General features: G+C 34.1%; 1 protein-coding gene across 1 annotated transcript in view; it reads right to left on the bottom strand.

The window, feature by feature from the left end:
• Positions 1-17,079, bottom strand: part of LOC126965168 (uncharacterized) — a 320,537-nt gene extending 303,458 nt beyond the window's left edge. The window contains exon 1 of the mRNA XM_050808616.1: positions 16,920-17,079. The gene's annotated coding sequence lies outside the window, so the exon portion shown is untranslated. The remainder of the gene's footprint in view (positions 1-16,919) is intronic.
• Between the last annotated feature and the right edge of the window lie 3,408 nt (positions 17,080-20,487).

The following is a 20,487-nucleotide window of genomic DNA, read 5'->3' as shown; positions in this document are numbered from 1 at the left end:
TGCTTATACAAATATAAATTATTATAATATATTGGATACATCAACCTTTAGAGCTTGAATTCATTGGTTGTGTAAGGATGCTTCGTGAACATGATAGTCGTGATTACTGTCATTATTAGTAATCGCATCCAACAAATACATTAAAATTCAAATAGTTTTGGTCAAAATAGAATGTGACATCACTTATTGAAAGTCAAAAACTACCCATGCCTCAGACCTGAGAAGACCGGGCGGAACAAACTCAGCGGGCTTTTTTTTCATAAAAAAAATATGGTTACAAAGTAATATCGTAGAATTAAACATATTATTTAATAGCATGAGGGTGGTCGTTCCATTCCCAATCTGAATGGCATGGTATCATTATGAAAGTCATTTATGTTATAGTAACCTTTAATACACAAACGTTTTTTTTAAATAATTCTTTTGAATATCGTAATACATTTTCTGAGATCTTGTTGCCGTATTTATGTCTGTTCCTGGTGTTAACATTTTGGTAATGACAGTTTCTAGCAAATTCACGTATGTGCCTATACATACACATACATACATATATATACATACATTACATTATCAAGAATATATTGAGAAGCAACAGTCAAGATGTTGAATTTGTGGTTTTGTTGATTTATTAACTATAACACTCTCTCTCTGTACTGTGTCTAAATCTTCAGCCATTAAAAATCTTAGTAATTTAATATTATATAATAACCACATAAGCTCCCTTATACTTAAGCCTTATGCTCTACTTTTTTCAACAAAAAAGGTAGCCCTTCGAAGTATCAAGGTGTGACGTAGTTTTCATTAAATCCGGCTAGCAAATATAAAAATATGTTTCACTAAAATTTAAATTTAAACTCCAAATAAGTTCCAGTGTTCCACGAGCCAATTAAGGCCTATAAAAATATCGTACCGAATGCACTAGAAGTATGAAACTAGGCCATACGGCTTACGTTAAGTGATAAATTATTTATACTTACAATTTGCTCCAACGGCTTATTAATATATTCACAAACCTTATTTGCTTAGGGAGAGTTATATTTGTTATAACGTCATCGTAATAATGAACTGTATAATTATCTTAATAGAGCTTATAACGATTCATCAATACGTTGTGTGAATTGTTATCTATTCGTGTAATAACAGTTATGTTAATGGTGCTATTTTTACCCTTTGTGTGTTTGACAGTTACAAAACAGAAATATAAAGTTATGATTTTGACATTTTCTGCTCAATAAATTTTAAATTAACTTATCCTAGAAATTAAAAACTTATTAAAACGCATTTACATTTAGAACTTTTAAGTTCATATGAAAACAAACTGGTGTAGATTTATTATCGAACTGGCCACAATGGAACACATAAGAAAATCGGTAGAAATTACTGTATTGTGGTAGAAAGTTGTGTCGTCAACGATGCCATGTGTTTTATGTGTATATGTTTAGGTGCATATCAATATTTTCTTACCGTTCTTTGGGTCACAAAGAAATCACCAAAACTCTAGCCACTGCTACATGTAGGATAGTGGAGGCCCGCATACTCTCTTTCTTTAGACATGTATCGAGACAAGGCAGCCAGTACATAGAACGCATCGTCCAGAGAAAATGGAAGGCATTAGACCGCGTGCAAGGTCACCTATCCGATGGACCGATCAGATCAAATCTGCTATGGGCGGCCCCGTGCATGAGTGCACTCGAAGGACCTCTAACTATGGCGAGATATTGTGAAGCGCATTACATTTGCCACTATTGAAACTTCTTAACAATCACGACCGCTGTATCAAAAGCTAGTCGACCGAGAAACATACGTGTGAGATAGTATCATAAAGCAGTATTTCTCCTTGGTATTTTCAAAGGACGAGAACTACATAATATCCTAAGCGTCAGTGTAACAGTGTCGTTCATACATTTGGGCACATTAATTCTTTAATTTTCGTGGCACCTTTGCACTCTGTCATATAGTGTGTTTATCATTAGACTTCTTTTGAGAAGTTCTTTCCAAATATATTCGATTCGATATTTCGATTGTACCAGGCAATATAATTCGCAAACCTCAGTTCAAATTATCGTTTCAATTTCTTTGATTCTTTATCTCTCTCTCTCATACATCAGTTGGTATAGTTAAATTTTGGACCATAGATATGTTGAAGAAGTTGTAAAATTAGTCTTGAGCTGCTTAAATCCTTTACTTCACTCAGAACTCTAAAAAATTCGATCGCTTCGCGCAAGTGTGTTACGAACTTAACTCCTTCCTCCCTCCCAGGAAGTAACACAATTCTTTATTTCTTATAGAACAGGGCCCAAGCCTTTAAAAATGTTAAAAAGTTAAAAAAAATGGAAGGATAAAACTCACTGGAAAATGAAGAAAAATTACTAAAAATTTACGGCGATCTGAGGTCGGGAGTTTAAGGGGGGCGGGGTAGGTGTTTAACCATTGACCAATCAACCACCATAACCAGAAGCATTGTTGTAATTTTGAATTTTTATATTTTATATAAGACTTACTTTTGAAATTCAGTAGAACAATACAACACTCGTTTGGATGATGTAATTGTTATTAGGACTGGCTGTTTTAATGTTAGCAGTAAGCTGTTTTAGAATCTTTAATAGAGGATTTAAAGCATGGGTGTAGATAAATCTATCTTACATAACATTTCACGTATAAATTATTAGATAAACCTTCTTAATTGTGATGATACCCTGTGTTGTTGTAAGGTTGAATATAATATTTTTCCTCAGTGTTGGTGTTGGAAACAATCGGGAAAAAGTACATGTTCATTAATCATGACACTCTCGGCTTTCCTATGACGGTCATTGATGGCTCGCGAGCATTGGACCACCTCCGGTGTGGTGTCTCAGATAGTACACTAGTTTCATAATGTTCTATTACAACACTGGACATCTATTACACGATGCACAGCTCTTAGCAATCCAAAATGCAGAAAAGAGGGTTTCATTTATGTTGCGGCTTCAGAACAATCCCTTATACTTGTCCTGAAAAGCATAGCATTCCATTTCAAACTTTCCCTCCTTAAGCACAACCGTGTCACAACTGTCAAAATAGAAAAAACTCTCTTAATGGCCGCGTGCGTAACCGCATCGTTGCTAGTGAAAAATATAGAAAACTAAGGTCTAAGATCGAAAAACTGTACGTACAAGTTATAGTGCCGAGTCTATCAGTAGTTATATAGGATTTCCAAAACATTAAGTGTGCTCCTGTCTGGTGAGTATTCCTTTCAAAACTTCCAGTTTTGTAGCCACTACATTTATTCTTATTTGAAGCCAACTAGGTTTTGATAATAATCTTTGTCCCGGTAAAGTTACCTAAGTAGGCAATCTTAAATATATCTAACATATGCACCAAACATTACACGTATTTATTCATGATTATAATATGCCTGATTTTAGGGGGTAGTCGTCGATTTGCAAACCGAACATTTCATTGGTGATTTTATATGCATCTGACGTCATTAACATGGCACCCAGTCTCCATGCTATCGCGCGGGGATTATAATAAAAAGGAATGTTATTTTGTCTAAAGAAGCATACTTAAAAGTTAACGTTAGCAAGGTGGAGCCGACAAGCCTTTAAATTGCCACTTATAATTATTAAGTAAAGTTCCTAGCGCAATATACTTCACTCCTTCAGTAATAAGTTGTTGCACAATGATTACAAGTGTAAAGAAAACTCTACTGCTAGGAGCAAGATCTAGGAAATGAAACGTAACATTTATAAAATGTCTGGACCATACTGTGTGTTATCTCATATATTTTCTTGACGTGCCATGTTTTCACGTTTTTTTTAATTAACTATTACTAACTTTTTTTATTTTTAAGTAAAATAGATTAAATCAATAAAAAAATAAATGAGCTTTCTTGTGCGATTTTTTTGTTTTTTTTAGTTTTTCCCGGACGATACGACATGGTTCGTTCGAAAATGCGCGTACACCTTTCTAAAAGGCCGGCAATGCTCCTGTGATTCCTCTGTGCCTATTTCTGCCGTGAATCAGTAATGTGTAAGCATTATTGTATTTAGGTCTGAAAGGCGCCGTAGCAATTGCAATAGCAATGAAATTACTGCGAAAATTAGACTTATCATCTTATGTCTCAAGGAGACGAGCGCAATTGTAGTGCCGCTCAGAATTTTTGGTTTTTTCAATCCTTTCCTTTGGAATCCTGAGCGGCACTGCATTGTAATGCGCAGGGCGTATCAGCCCTTATTGTCATAAAAAAAACCTTTCTAAATGACTTTTTTCCTCTGTTATTCTAAGAGATTGTGGACGACGCGACGGTGATGACTTAACATAATTGTACGCCCGATTTTCCTCCACTTCCATTAAAAAAAGGTCTAACAGTCTCAAATTTAACGATCTATAAAAGAAAACCAACCTTTTGAGAAGAGACTGCCTGCTTTGTTCAAAAGTGTTGTGATGTATTGACCTGAAAACGTCATTGAATGAAAATTTGTTCCGTAGTGGTAACGGGTGCGTGCATGTTAGTTGCAAGTTTAAAACCACAGTGTTCTAACACGAACAAAGCTTAGAGTTTACGTAAGCTTTTAATGGATAAAACTAAATATTGAGAGTATTTACTACTGAATATGTAGTGTTAGCAAATTTTGTGTAAATCCTTGAATATCAAGAGAAGTTTCAAAGATACAGCCTTTGATATGGACGACGAGTATGGCATACGAATCTTATGGGTTATCGGAGATATTCAAAAGAAAAGTATTCGAAATTCGACGATAGTCAAAAGAATTATTAAAAACGTTTGTAACGTGTGGTAAAAGTTACTATAACATAAATGACTCTATTAATGATACCACAGATTGGGATTGGAGCGACCGCCCTCAAGCTTTTAAATAATAAGTTTAATTGTACGATATTACTTTGTAAACATATTTTTATGAAAAAAAAAGCCCGCTGAGTTTGTTGCGCCCGTTCTTCTCGGGTCTGAGGCATTCTTTTTTTAATAGGTTGTAGTTTTTAACTTTCAATAAGTGATGTCAGATTCTATTTTGAATAAAAATATTTGAATTTACAAGTGGAGCAAAATTCCTCACTGTGTGTGTGTGTGTGTGTGTGACGATTGCTTCTTAAACCCTTATCCTGTGAAAGCTGGTCTTCATCAACGCTGGTACCCACAACACAAGCTATTTAGATCTTATCATGGGTATCAGAGTATCAATGCAACACTGTTTATTTAAGGTAAGTATATTTTTGTGACGTAGTACTTACAAATATATTTAAGTGTGGTGGACCTCTGTTGTAGTGAAATAAAGTTTATTATTAGTATTATTATCAAGGCTGTGTGATATCTCTTACAGTATCCCACCAGCCTAGCTTAGAAAAAAGCTAATCCCACGATTGTATGAGACGATATATTGATAGATTGACCAGTGACGGATATAATCTTGTAAAAAACGGAGATAGCCGAAATACAGTACGTTATAAGCAACTGTTCGCTTTCTAACTTAGCCGGATTATACTTCGTCGCCAATCGTATGAATATCGTATCAATAATTACATCCTCTTTGTATGCCACATGTTATGCCAACGATATTTTTAAATTTGTAGTAGATAACTAATAATCTAATTAAAAATGTCGACTTGATATTCTTTTTTTAAATGTTCTTTCTAAACGGTTGGAATACATGAAGGATTTCTGAAGTAATAAATATAAAGAAACTAGTCTCTATGATTGTATAACCCAAAAGTGTAGATTTAACACGCTTTTTATATCTCTGAGAGATAACTAAAACCTGAAAACCATTAATTAGCTATTAAATAATTAGACCGCTGTAGGACTGGCTGTATACGAGATAGTAATGAATCTTCTCAATAGAAATATCTAATTAGTAATTACCATGAGTTCTTACAACAAATAAAACACTAATTAATATCTAAGGTTTACAAAAAAACGGTAAAAATAAAGTTATATTTCAGTTTTCCGAAAGTACAGGGAAATGTCATGAAAATTGCCTAGATGTCGTCGACGAATCGAGTTCAATAAACATTTAAAATTATTTTTATTTATATTACAACAATGTTCCTTGTTGAAAAAAACACACTGAAATAATAATAATTTGATTAAGAAAAAAAGAAGTATTTGGCAGTAGCTGGTCTATTAGAAAAATAAAATGGTAACTAGTTGTTAATTAGAGGCTCTTTTCTTTTAACTTACAATTAAAATAATGACGAGAACTGATGGAAAAACATGATGTAGTTGAGCTATACAATTTAGTCAAACTAACTGTACATTCGCTACGAGATTGATAATTCCAAAGATTAATGATGTAGTTGAGCTATTGGACTAGCACATCTTTTTCTCCTTTGAACTTTTATGTTTAATATCTTCAGAGATGAGAACGTGGAGCAGGTTTTGTGTAAAGGACTTTTAAGGTCTGTTATTTATGACATACAAAGAATTGAAATTTGTGTTTTTTACTTTATAGCGGTTGTTATTTAATCAGTTATACATTTGTATCCTTCAAATACAATTGCATTACCTGTGATGGTGATATTAAACTACATGTATAAGGTGTGGGTGCATTTTTAACCGACTTCAAAAAAGGAGGATGTTCTCAATTCGTCGGTATGTTATTTTTTGTTTGTTACCTCAAAAATTAAGCAAATTAACGATACTCGGCCGAATCTTTTTTGTGCTACTAGGATATTTAAGTCATCTACCATAACGTGGTTATGGTCAAGTAATTGTCGTAGTCGAATATGATGATCAATGGAACTCCTTAACAACTTACAGGAAAGCTGCGATCTGTGGCAGAATTTCTAACTGTCTGCAATCAAATCGCAAAGCGTTTACGTTCATTGCTGCATTGAGAAATTGTATGTCTACACATATGTACACAAATTGTTAGTTAGTGTACTTCAAATTCACTAAAAATCACTAAATAAAAAAACTAGCAAAAAAACAACCGACTGCAAAAAAACAACCGACTGCAAAAACACTATTCCAAAATAGATATAATCTGCACTAAAAAGTATAAAAATAATTGCGTAGTTAATTTTTACAATCTAATTAATTAATCTAATTCTAGTTACTATTATTGTAATTTTTAGAGTCGGTGTCAGCCAGTAGGTAGCCGGTAGGTTTGTACCCACCAATGTACCCACTCAATCTATGCAAATAATGACTTGATTTGATTTGATTTGTAACTACATACATAGTTATAGGTGAGATTTGCTGAAGTCGTGAGGAGGCGTGAGGCGAGAGCGGGTCGCGGCGGAAGGAAAATTTCAAAAATAACAATAATTTGCTTAATTAATTAGATTGTAAAAAAAATACGCAATTATTTTTATACTTTTTAGTTCAGATTATACCTACTATTTTGGAATAGTGTTTTTGAAGTCGGTTGACTTTTTGTTAAAAATTTTGTATTTTTTATTTATTTGCCCTTTTAATGATTCTTTTGATTAATTTTCTAAGTGATCACCGTCGCCTGCATTCTCTTGCAACACGAGAGAAATAACAGGGGCGTTGCCGGCCATTTAGAAATATATACTCGCTTTTTTGTACCCATGTTATATCGTTCTGGAAACACCGCACAAGAAAGCTCATTCCACAGCTTGGTTGTACGTGGAAGAAACTTCCTTACCGAAAACCGCACTGTAGAGGAACGCCACACCTCCAAATGGTAGGGATGATATTTGTGGAAGGTGGTATACGGCGGCAAGAATCAGGTGAAACCACTCTTCGGAACACTTCCCGTGATAAATGCGGTAGAGGCCACATAATGAAGCGACGTCTCTAAGCAACATCAAATTAATTATTGTATTAAATATCTTGCACTCATATTACAGGCTATGTCTAGCTTGGCGTAAGACAATTCTTATTAAACGTGATTGTTATGGCTATTTGATATTCCAATTAGTACCAACATTCAGTTATGATAATATTAATAATTTGTAACCGGTTACTATTATATTCTTTCAGTTATCATATTTAGTATATGTTTAGTAATTTTAATATTTATATATCAAATGCAAAATCTTAGTGATATCACTTTGGGTATGTTCCGACATGTATGTTCTGCGAGCAATGCACAGTGCTATCACTGTAGAAAAATTCGTTCCGTTATGGACTGCCAGTATATTGCCGCAGTACCCTAGGGAAAAATATGACGTCATAAGTCTCCGCCATATTCTACTGTGAGCACTGGCGTTTTCGAGGTAAGGTACTCGCAGTACTTAGATCACGTGATCAGTCAAAACCACTCGAGTGCCTAACGTTTTATAAACAATACCTACAGTTTACACAATTTAGTACAAATATTTTTAATTTGACAGTACTCCAACAACAGTTTTTTTTTAATGAACTAGAAAACTTTAATACACTCATTTGAATGTTGCGTCAAAAAATGCGGCTGACAGTATACGGTATTGCGTTCCGTTTTAAATAGTAACCAGTATAACTGGCTATAAAGGAACGGCTTCACAGTATACTAAATTGACGTCACACTGTACAATGGTCGCAGTGCATATCGGAACATACCCTTTATTATGGAGTTGGTAGTTTCGTATTATTAAGGTTGGTAGTAGGGTAACTGTTACAAATTGCTCTCAGCCAAAGAGTTTAATAATATATAGGAAAATGAGAGCCCTCTCTACGCATTATGAGCTGTCTATTTGAAAGCTAGCGCCATCTGGAGATTGGCCCCGAAAATAACTATATATAAGCTCGAAATTATAAAATTCATTTTTAATGTTCTGACGCAATTAAATAACTAACTCTACTTTTTAATGTAGGTATTGCAATTTTTTACCATATTGAAATTGCGCGTAGAGTTAGTTATCTTATTTTGTCACAACATAGAACATAAAGGATAGATTTAATAGTGTAAATATGCAAAATGGAACACGAGAACTACATACATGCGCAAACGCTAGGCGTAGCCGCCATTTTATGACCAGTGGGCAGTAACACAAATAAAAAAAAGTTTAAAGGTTTCAAAGCGAGTGACAGCTGCCAAAGCTTTCATTTTCGGGCCAACTAACAGATGGCACTACAGTCTTCTGAAAACGTCACTTTAAGGCGTCTGTCCCACCCCTGCTCTCAGCTATTGGACACTTCTTGTTGGGGCAAGTGAAAGTGACGGACGTGCTGGCTGCTGGTCACCAGACTGCCCTATTGTTATAAATCATTTAGTATTACTTATATATTGTTGTGATTATATTTAAATTATTGAATATAAATTGCATTCAAGTGGTTCGTAAAAGTGTTTTATTATATGATCTATCTATCTATTATATGTATATATCTTCTAGCTGACCCAGCAAACGCTAACGTAACGTAAAAGAAAATGAAAAAAAAAATAGATGTCGGCCGATTCTCAGAACTACCCAATATGAAGGAGGAGTTTGGTAAGAAACACCGTGACATGAGAATTTTATATATTAGATTATATGATATGATCTATCTATTTATTATATAATTATTAAGGCAGAGTGTACATAAAAAAAACATTCAAAATCTAAGTGATTGTAGCCCAAACAAGAAGACCAAGAGAAGATAGAATCTTAATTAGCTACGCAATCACAAGACCAAAAGAACAAACCAAGTCATGATTTCAACTCAATTTGATATCAGAGTGAAATAATTGCAAAGTTGAAATATATCATGGAACTTTGTTGAATGTTGTCGAATGTTAATAAAGAAGCCACACAAATTCACAAATATCCTGATATTTCGAAATACCCTCCTTGTTCAAAATACTGAATGGAATAGCAATTATATAAATTTATACTTTTTTCTGATTACCTACTCTTTCTCTTAGATAATTTATACGTCTAGATAGAATGTGATACCTGTGAATACGTACGAAAAAATAGCGGTGAACTGTTAGCCTCTATTTTCATCAAAAGTATGCACATTAAAACAAAGTGACTAACGTATCGCTAATGTAAGACGTAGCTGTCATTTATACCTACTAAATTAAAAAACCTGGCATATTATCATGCGTTGCCTTTATAGCAAGAGGCTCTAGCTAGACGTATAAATAACTCTCTATTATAATATGTTATATAAAAAGCTCTGTCTATGTAACATATTATAATACAGATTCTCGGTTATTTAGTCTTGTCAGTTGCGCACTTTTCCATTTTAATTTCAAAAATACATCTAATATATAAAATTCTCGTGTCATGGTGTTAAACTTTGAACTCCTCCGAAACGGCTTGACCGATTCTCATGAAATTTTGAGTGCTTATTGGGTAGGTCTGAGAATCGGACAACATCTATTTTTCATCCCCCTAAATGTTAAGGGTGGTCCACACGATTTTTTTTTGACTTTTTTTTTCATTTGTTTGATTATGAGTCAGCATTATAAAATACATACAACTTAAAATTTTCACCCATCTACGGATCAACAGTTACTTTTGTATCGCGATTTTAATATCGGCAATACAGCGTTTGTTGGGTCAGCTAGTATTTAATGAAACATTCAATTGCCGAGATTAGTGTTTATTAATATTAAGAAAGTCATTAATAATAAACTTACTTATAAATAACTGATCAAAATTATCTTCTCCTTTTGAAAATTCCCCTCAGCTAGGTGTGCCGTTTGGGAAAGTCCTCCTTTATTTGTGCCCATTGATTTCTATCCTTCCCAAACCAGATCCCTTTTCAAATTAATGATTTTACTAAGAACTAGCTGACCCGGCAAACGTTGTTTTGCCATATAAATTATTTTAAATGGTCGACTGTTTTTTCTCAGACTTACTTAACAAATCCGACTTCTACGAAAAAGTCTATTCATTCTTCGGGTTAATATATATAAATAAATGCAAATTCGAATATTGTTATTCAAAGTAGGATTTAATATCATTTATTGAATGTCAAAGACTACCACTATGATACTCAAAAAATTGTAGTTTTCTATTGGTAACAGAATTTTCAATGAATTATAAACGCTATAGTTTGAAGGGATGGATAGGTAAGGAATGCAAAAGATATAGGAAGCTACTGCAATATACTCCTATAGACTATGTTAAATGATTTATTTTGGTCAGCATAAACATGCAGGTTTTACGATTCAGAAACGCGTGAGCAAGCCACGTAAAGCTGGCCGTGGGAAAAACATTTATTAAGAATTAACTTAAGCCCACGCGCTTTGGACCAAAAAAAGCTTTGTCCACTGGGACAGTAGATTCTCCCATAATTTTGCTGACCCAGTTGCTTTCCATCTTTAGTTGATATTTATTTGAATACTTACAACGATAAGGGAAGCCATTACACAAATTGATCATAAATCAACATTAGGACTACGAATTGGTCGAATGTTTTGAAACTTACGTAGGCCATAAACTTTATTTAATTTATCACTTTCCTAGCAAAGGTATAGATAGATTTTAATTAAATTATATTTATTGGTGTTTTCTAAAGGTATAAAAGGGGTAGATGAGAACCAATTTGCTAATGGCCTCTCCAATTATATATTTCAATTAATCTTTATGGACTTAGTAATCATTTTTATATTATAAATTATATTTAATCGATTATCCAATTGCAATCCCGGGTAGTAAAAGAAAGTTTACCAAGACCCAGTGGGAGGCTCCTTTGCACAGGAAGCCGGCTAGATTATGGGTACCACAACGGCGTCTATTTCTGCCGTGAAGCAGTAATGTGTAAACATTACTGTGTTTCGATCTGAAGGGCGCCGTAACTAGTGAAATTACTGGGCAAATGAGAGTTAACATCTAATGTCTCAAGGTTACGAGCGCAATTGTAGTGCCGCTCAGAATATTTGGATTTTTCAAGAATTCTGAGCAGCACTGCATTGTAATCGGTAGGGTGTATGAATTACCATCAGCTGATCGTCCTGCTCGTCTCATCCCTTATTTTCATAAAAAAAAGATCCATGGGTGTCCAAAGAGGCAATAAAAAACGACCAAGGATTTTGTGATGTCGGAGAGTCACGCTGCAGTTTTAAGACCAGTACGATATTAACCAGACTCAACCGGTTTAAACCACATTAGCAAAAACGGTAAGTAAATATTTTTGTTTTAATAAACCTATTTCGCAAATAGCCCGCTTGCATCTAGCGTGACAAAATAGCTTAATTTATATCTCAATTGTTAATAATCACACATTATTTAAATCTAACATTGAATTTAAATCAATTCAGTAGTATTTGTGTTTTCCCGGACATTTATGGTATTGTTTGTAGGACACGTCATCAGATATTCTTTAAAAAAAATTCAATGTAGGTACATTTTTTTTTATGTTACGATTTCATTACTTGTTTAGACTGCAACTTTACACACAATTTTAGAAAAAAATAATGTTTAATTAATAAATATTTAGATAAAACGGGCCAGGAGTATTATTTTAGTGTGCGTGACAAGCTACGTCATACCCCCTCGATTTTGTGTGACATATTGTGTTAGTGTGCGTGAATTACTCAAAATAAAGGTTACTTCTAAAGTCTAGTTTTTTCGACGTTTTCACAGCTGTCATAATCTATCAAGAAGTATAAATGATCTAACCGACGTTTTCAATAACCTATCTATACCTAGTTTAACTTACTAGAAGTAGAACCTATTGACATAAAGCATTGGACTATAACAATATTGGACATAACTATGGATCGATAAGATATTGTCATTTAACGGGGACAACAATGTCTGTTATTGAAAACGGCCGTAAGTGTTTAAGTAAAAAAGATAGATTTCATAAATGTAATTCAGTTAATGTGTCGAAATGTAAAATCTAATATTTTATTGAAGCTCTGCTCAAAGGGGGGATGTTCTGAATGTATCGTGTACTCTCTGTGTGGCAGCGTACATCTAAAATGATTTGATGTGGTGTTTTTCCATTTGAAAGATAATGGAGATGGTTCCCAGCTATAATAGTAAATGCGTAGGGTTTTTAAAATTATTTAAAGAGCCTCTATACGCAATATAACAACAAAATCTATTTATTTATTTATTATTACAAGGAAACATAACAAACACATCACAAGAACTGCACAATATAGGAAAGAGATACAAAATATAAATATAGATGCGTCCTAACACATTTTTCACAAATACAATAATAACAAAAAGAAAAATCAAAGGTATACAGTCACAAACGCAAACATTCACAGAAGTAACTAATTTGATTATGCGCATTGATACAAAAGATGTAGACAAATGAAATTAATTAAACTTGGGGCAACGATAACAACGATTTTAATTTTAATTCTAAACTGTGTCTGAACACAGCAGGGGAGCACGAAAATATGTCGATGTCAAGAAAACAATTGTTGTAAGATTTACACATTCTGTGTAATGGCGCACGAAACCCAATGTTTGTTCTTGGGGACGATAGCTCAAAAGTAATGCATGTGCGGAGAGAATCCTTAACTAAGTATTAATAATATTAATTAATATACAAGTAATATACTTTATTATACCTAAAACTATATACTGTCGTTTAGAAAACCTGACAGCCACATAATCCGTGACCAATATTGACTTATCAATGTGGGCGTTACCTAGTGGTGTTAAGTATTAAAATACTAAGGAGCAAATGTCAAGCGTGGCTGACTGTTTATGTTAGAGCAATTAGAAATAATAAAACACAAAAATAACATGTTTACATTGTTGAATGAACAAACAAATTTGGTCCCATCACCTTTGTTGCGTATCTCTTCCGGGGGTAATACGTCACAACAGCCGACCAATCACGGCGCGTCGTTTTATGGGATGAGGGTATAAAAGAGCGGCTTCCGGCTTATTTGATAGTCTCGTGCCAGATTATCCTGAGGATGCCTCGTGTAGAGGCGAAACACGTGTCGAATTATTTAAAGACAAATATTGGTGGAATTAACACTAAAGAAAACTTGAAACATTTGTATATTTATGAGTTGTTAATCAAAATCGGTTATAGTAACAGTTTGCTTAGCTTTTCTAATTTGTTGTATCTCCGTTGGAGATGTTATTCACTCTATATATATTACTAGCTGATGCCCGCCCGCCCGGGTTTTTAAAAATAATAAGCAAGTTTGTAATTGAAGATTATCTCATATCCTATTCCAGTTCCTATTTCCGTTTTCGCTCCCGTTCGCAACATATTATATTAATCTAATTTTGAGGAAGATTGCTATGGAAATAAAACCTCATATTGGTTATAGCTCATCGACGTGAATTTCAGTTTTTCACAAATCCTTTCCCAAACTCTAGTCTATCGCTGTATCAAATTTCATCAAAATCGGTTCAGTAGCTCCGGTGTAAAAGCGTAACAAACAAACTTACATTCACATTTATAATATTGGAAGTCTTTGTTATAGAGCAGTGGGATGCTCCTCTGCACCGGATGCCGCCTAGATTATAGGTACCACAACGGCGCGTATTTCTGCCGTGAAACAGTAGTGTAAGGTTCGGTCTGGAGGGCACCGTAGCAAGTGAAATTACTGTGCAAATGAGACGTTAAGTCTCAAGGTGACGAGCGCAGTTGTAGTACCGCTCAGAATTTTTGGGTTTTTTTTAAAGAATCCTGAGCGGCACTGTATTGTAATGGACAGGCCGTATCAATTACCATCAGCTGAACGTCCTGCTCGTCTCGTCCCTTATTTTCATTAAAAAGAAATGGACGGTGATCGCGAACCATAAGTGGCCCCGTATGCTCGCTTGGTAAAGAAAAATCGTACGAAAATAGCAGCCTGAGAAAGAAAACAAATCGTAATGCATATCTACTGCCCAAGGCGGCTATAAAACTGATTTACTATCACAAAACAACCACATAATATAATACAACAACACAGACATTAATATATATTACTCCAGCGGGTGGTATTAAACCATTGTTGGTACTACAAAGACACATTTTGATATCAAAGTTTCATTTTTAAATTGACTGTACTCACTTGTGGGTTTGGGTTGTGTTGTAACTTAGATCCTAACCTATCTCAACTTTTCATAAAAATGTAGCTTAGATTTAGGACTGGTCTCCGCTGAGCTCCAACTAGATACCGCAAGCGTAGTCGCGTACTTGAGCCAGTGTCGAACAATGTGTCACCTTGACTTGCCACATGTTCCGTTAAACTTTGCTAATAATTGAATTTAAATGGCGGGTTGTGTAGTAAAACTTTGTAATAATAATACTACAAGAAATAAGAAAGACACTGGGATCACATGTCATCAGTAAGTATTTTGTATTTTATTAATTTCTATGTAAAATAACACGAAGCGTATGTTACTAAATTTGGAAGGAGCGTGGCCGAGCAACGGCCGCAAATTTCCTAACCTCTGAAGGTTAACCGATAGTGGATCGGTCCCAGATGCCTGCAGCAGCCTGAAAAGGTAACTTTCTGGCACAGGCTGGGCTGGTTGGAGTAAGAAGATTAACTGATGAACACAATTGCCCAATCAAGACGTCAAGTGCTCAAACAGCCCAGTCAAACTAAACTACTCCCAAACTTAAACAATTTTTTTTTTATGGAATAGGCGGACAAACGAGCGTACCTGTTGTTAAGTGATCACCGCCGCCCACAATCTCTTGCAACACCATAGGAATCACAGGAGCGTTGCCGCCCTTTAAGGAAGGTGTACGCGATTTTTTTGAAGGTACCCATGTCGTATCATCCCGGAAACACCGCACAAGGGAGCACATTCCACAGTTTTGTAGTACGTAGAAGAAAGCTCCTTCAAAACCGCACTGTGGAGAACCGCCAAATATCCAGATGGTGAGGATGATATCCTAACTTGTGGCGTGTCGTGCGAAGGTGGAATATCCCATCTAATACTAAAATTCGTAATTGTTTTTGTATTATGCAGTCTTATGTTACAGTTCTTGTTCAAGCTAAATATTACCCTATCGGAAATTGGGTCGCGGGTTCACTGTTCCCCGTTAAATTATTACTCCCATGTGAAAGTTTCGTGCTATTGGACTTTTAGTTTAGTTCACATATTTAATAGACGGGTATTATTTTGTTTTACGAAATATTTTTCGTTTGAATCTTCATACTATATCTATCTCAACTCTAATACAATTAACAACTCTGCCAAAATTTTCCTTAGTAATTTGAATAATATTATATTTAACTTTTCCATTAATGTTAATCAAAAAATCGTTTTCTTTTAAATTTTTTTTAGACGTCGACGACCTTTCTGAGTTTCAATTTTACAGCGCGTTACAATTTTGAAGAATTTCAAAGTTTTTTCTTAAAGTAAGAAACCTCTTTAATATTGCATTTTTACCTGAACAAGTTAACGGATTATCCGCACAAGAGAATTATAAATATAATCCGCATTAAAGTCATAGAACCAAACCAATACTTTGAATGTTTTAATCAGCCTGACCTATATTCTGGAGATAAATTCAATTAGGTAGGTCATAATATATTTTATATTTCGGCGCCTATCTCTACCGTCAAGTAGTAATGTGTAAAGTAAATATTTTAATGAACTTGTATGACAGAGGAGAAGTACTGTTTCGGTTGGCACACAGGACGAAGCTCGCTGGGCTTAAGAAGAAGCATGAGGCACTCTTAATATTAGGTGGGCAAGGGTACTTATTGCTGTATGTTCAGTATGCTCTATAAAATAAAGCTAATCTTCTTCTATATATCAATCTACCGTCAATCGATTGCATAGAGTTTTGAAAACTTTGTTGCAAAGTTTCAGTTGATTTTTGCAGAATAGTTTTGTTATGTTTTTGCTCCTAAAAAAAGTTTTAGTGAGTTTATAATATAAGACATTTCATTGTTAAGCTCTAACGCTTAACTGAAGGGAATCGATTATCAAGTTTCGCTAACATTTAGACTCGGCCAAACAATTATGGCGAGCCATTTTGTTTGTGTTAAAAACAAAGCCAGAACGCAACTCTCGTTAGCACACTGGTGCAAATTAAAGGCGCGAAACGTTAATTTTTAACAAAAGCTTGTGTTACAAAGCTAATTGTCAAAAAGCTCTCGTTCACTCACCTGTGATTAGAATAACGTAGCTCCGCCCACAAGTCACAATTTGAAGCCACTAGCTAATTAGTTTCTGGGAACATGGCGGATTTCATCGCATAACGGGCTCCGCGGGTATGTTGTCACATTGTTTCGTAATTATTTAACTGGGCCTCCGGAGCCACGTGCTGTTCAGAGCACGTTCTGTATTTCACTGGGTCTGAGGGGTAGGAAGTTGCTACGGTACTACGTGTCAAAGAGTAATATAAAATATTAAGCGAGTTAATCAGTATTTTTTACCGCATTTGAAAAATCTCTAGATCTCGTAAAATTCTGAATGTTGCGTTAAAACCAAGTCAAGAATAAATTTAATTCCCTTTTTGAAGTAATTGTCATAATCATTCATATTTTTTCCATAAAAAACGGAGAAATCTGTAACGTTTTATAATAATAGTGTACATACTATTTTCTCTTGATTTTATATAAGTTCATTATAATATGCTACAAATTTCTCGAGCCTCTTTCATGGCTATCTCGAATGATCGCAAATTATCTTGATTTACGTTGTATGTACCCTGTAAAGCAAACATTTTAGAATTAAATATTCCAACAGTTGCTAATTATTAGTAAAAACCGCAATCATGCTTTTTAGTATAAAGTTCATTCAATTAGTGTCAGTCTTGATAAAATCATATACTTTATTTACAAAACCAACCAACCATTCAAAAACAATTTAAGGATTGTTTTTTTTTTAATTCACCTAAAACGCTGTATCGAGTACAGCTAGTAAATGATTTTTTTATTTTTTTTATTTAGGAAATCAAACAGTCTTTAATAAAATATAGTAAAATTTAAATAAAGGACAAACTAACTTAAAGTTCCATAAAATTAAACACAAACTTAAATTTACAAAGCAAAAGAATGGTCGTTAAATATATTTCACAAATATTCACATAAAAACTAACATTTACATTGTTACCTACATTAAACATCTAATAAAAATAAATATAGTGTAAATAAACAAAACTAACTCAATTTCCGTAGTTATAAGTCATGTTTTAGGTATAAAATAATAAGCTACGAACGTCTCTTGTAATATTCTTTGCCCGTTTCAGGGGTAGGTGCGATAAAGATGGATATATAAAATTGCGTGATATAGAGCAGGACAGATGGTTACAGCGGGGTCGCGTTTGACCAGCTTTTCTTTTTAGTCAAATAAAATATGAGATCCCTTAGTCTTGGCCGGTTGAGGAATTATTCAGGGATCACCTCATATCGACCGTCACCTTTACAAAGAGTATAATGGCAGGGGACTAATGCGATTCACTTCTGCCAATATTACACCCCTTTTTAATTATTTATGATTTTAGTTATGTTTTATCATCTGTACTTCATGTTCCTCAGACCTGAGAAGAACGGGCGCAAGAAACTCAGCGGGATTTTTTTTAAATAAAAATATGGATGAGGTACGAAGTAAAAACAGAGCTATTCGCTTAATTCCCAGTCTGTGTTATCATTAAGAAAATCACTAATGTTACAATAAACTTTATTATACAAACGTTTTTTAACAATTATTTTAAGTTTAACTCGACTTACGGCTGTTTTCAATAACCTATCTATCTTTAGTTTAACTTACTAGAGGTAGACAAATATATCCTTTTACGCTTACTTATATTTCAATAACCTATTGACATAAAGCATTGTACTACTGTATCTTGTCATTAAACGGAGACAGCAATGTATCAGTAATTAGAGATACGTTATTGAAAACGGCCGTTAGCCGTGATTAACATACAAGTTTATGTTTGTTCCTCGTGTTAACATTATGATTGTTTATTTATTTATTTAATAAGTACAACCACATTACACATATTATCCTCACCAACTAGTTTTATATATTACAGGGTATTGTGTCTGATATGTATAACAATTACGGTGTACATAACTTTGCCAAATAACTATGAGATACTAATAATACTAAATAATTTTAAATAATTAATAACAATAATATTACAAAATTTTGAAATGCTCCCAAATCTTTTGCTTAAAACTTTATAAAGATTGTCGCAGTTTCTAGCAAATTCTTCAATGTGCTTGTGAACATGTACCTAGATATGTTATAAAACATAATTATTTAAGTAATATAACAATTATAAAAGGAGGATTTGGTTTTACATTGTATCACAATTGTAGGGTATAATTTTAACAATACATCCTTACAGTAATTAAATCTGTAGATCGCTTGCCAATAATAGGTTAAAAATGTTCACGAATCTAGGTTACATTTTTTTTAATTTTTGATAAACTTGAACAATATTAAGTATTAGCTGATTGTAGACTTATTCGTGTCAGTAAATATATTTTTTATTGATTGGGTCTTATCACAGAATACATAATATAACTGCCAAGGAAAATAGAACATCTTCGTCTGATCTTTGTTATACCTACTAGGGTAAAGGTAAAGAGTATTATTGTTCTGTGCTACTAGGTAAGTACTGAACTGAATGCACAAATGCATAATACGTAAAAGACTAACCCCCTTATTCATAATGGTCCGCTAACTTTAAACAGCCGCTAAGGAGTGTTTTTTCTCATTCTGACTTATGTCAATAGAAGAAGACAGAGTGCGGATTAGCAATGCTTTAAGTTAGCAGACTTTATGAATAAGGGGGTAAGGCTCAATATATCATTAGGCGATCAATATACCTACAATATGATTTCAACAATATGGATATCGTATCCGATGTTCTTGAGGGTGCAGAGAACGAATTTGGGATAATTTTTATATCCTAGATGGCCGCCGCGTAAAATTATGATTTCAACAACATGGATATCATATCCGAGGTTCTTGAGGGTGCAGAGAACGAATTTGGGATCATTTTTTAAATCCTAGATGGCCGCCGCGCAAAATTATGATTTCAACAATATGGATATCGTATCCGAGGTTCTTGAGGGTGCAGAGAACGAATTTGGGATAATTTTTATATCCTAGATGGCCGCCGCGTAAAATTATGATTTCAACAACATGGATATCATATCCGTGGTTCTTGAGGGTGCAGAGAACGAATTTGGGATCATTTTTTAAATCCTAGATGGCCGCCGCGCAAAATTATGATTTCAACAATATGGATATCGTATCCGAGGTTCTTGAGGGTGCAGAGAACGAATTTGGGATAATTTTTTAAATCCTAGATGGCCGCCGCGCAAATTTATAATTTCAACAATAGCGCAGTTGATCCATTGGGGCATTCAGGAACTGAATGATAAAGTAGACATTCAGTGTGTTATGGGTGATCAATAATAGTTTGTAACGTTTTATTCGTAATTTCTTACCCAGTCTTTGTTATCAAATAAATAATACTTTTCATTGTAATATTAGGGGTTGAATTAGGTATAAAATTGTGAAAAACGAAAAAATTCAAACATTTTCTTGTTCGGTAAAATCTGTTTATTTAATTAAGTATTTACGCTCGTTAATATTTCTGCCATCTCAAGGAATAGTTATTTGTTCAACAAGTGAGCAAAGTTATTTTTTGCTGCGAGTGCTGACTTTATATCACGAATTGGCGAAGTAAGATTCTAATATAGACTACTGAGG

Source organism: Leptidea sinapis, chromosome 1 (genome assembly GCF_905404315.1).
Source record: "Leptidea sinapis chromosome 1, ilLepSina1.1, whole genome shotgun sequence".
In the NCBI taxonomy this organism is placed as follows: Eukaryota; Metazoa; Arthropoda; class Insecta; order Lepidoptera; family Pieridae; genus Leptidea; species Leptidea sinapis.
The sequence above is the reverse complement of the archived record's forward strand: the minus strand, read 5'-3'. Positions and strand labels throughout refer to the sequence as shown.